We start from the raw sequence: 502 nt of genomic DNA, 5'->3' as shown, positions 1-502 counted from the left end.
TACATAAATGGGTCACATGGTCCTCTGAGATTAACTACGAATTTATTGGTATTATTTTGAAATATTAAACAAGCTAGGCCCCAATTCCAACAGTATTTTAGTAAATACTTAGATTATGCAAGCAAAATATATAAGTCATATTCTTACTTTAGTTAAATGCATAAGTAACATTTATTCAAGCTAAATGTATAAGTATAATTCACAACTCACAAATTCATGAAGTCTTATGTGAGAACTAATTAAACGAATAAGAAAACAATTCATATTATTTTGTTATCACTTAAGAAGGAAAAGACCATAGAACATATGGTTGAGAATCAAAATTGACAATTGTTTAGAAAATCTTGGGAAAAGCTATGCTTTGAACCTTCGTGGTACCCTTTGTTGGCGTTGTGGTTCACGCCGGTGTACATAATTACTGGTGTCCCATCGGGATGGATGGTCACTGCACAGTTGATTGAGAAAAATTCTGTCATTTGGCCCCCCACCTTGCCTAAACATA

The sequence above is a fragment of the Triticum aestivum genome, chromosome 5A, assembly GCF_018294505.1.
Source record: "Triticum aestivum cultivar Chinese Spring chromosome 5A, IWGSC CS RefSeq v2.1, whole genome shotgun sequence".
NCBI classification, from domain to species: Eukaryota; Viridiplantae; Streptophyta; class Magnoliopsida; order Poales; family Poaceae; genus Triticum; species Triticum aestivum.
The sequence above is the reverse complement of the archived record's forward strand: the minus strand, read 5'-3'. Positions refer to the sequence as shown.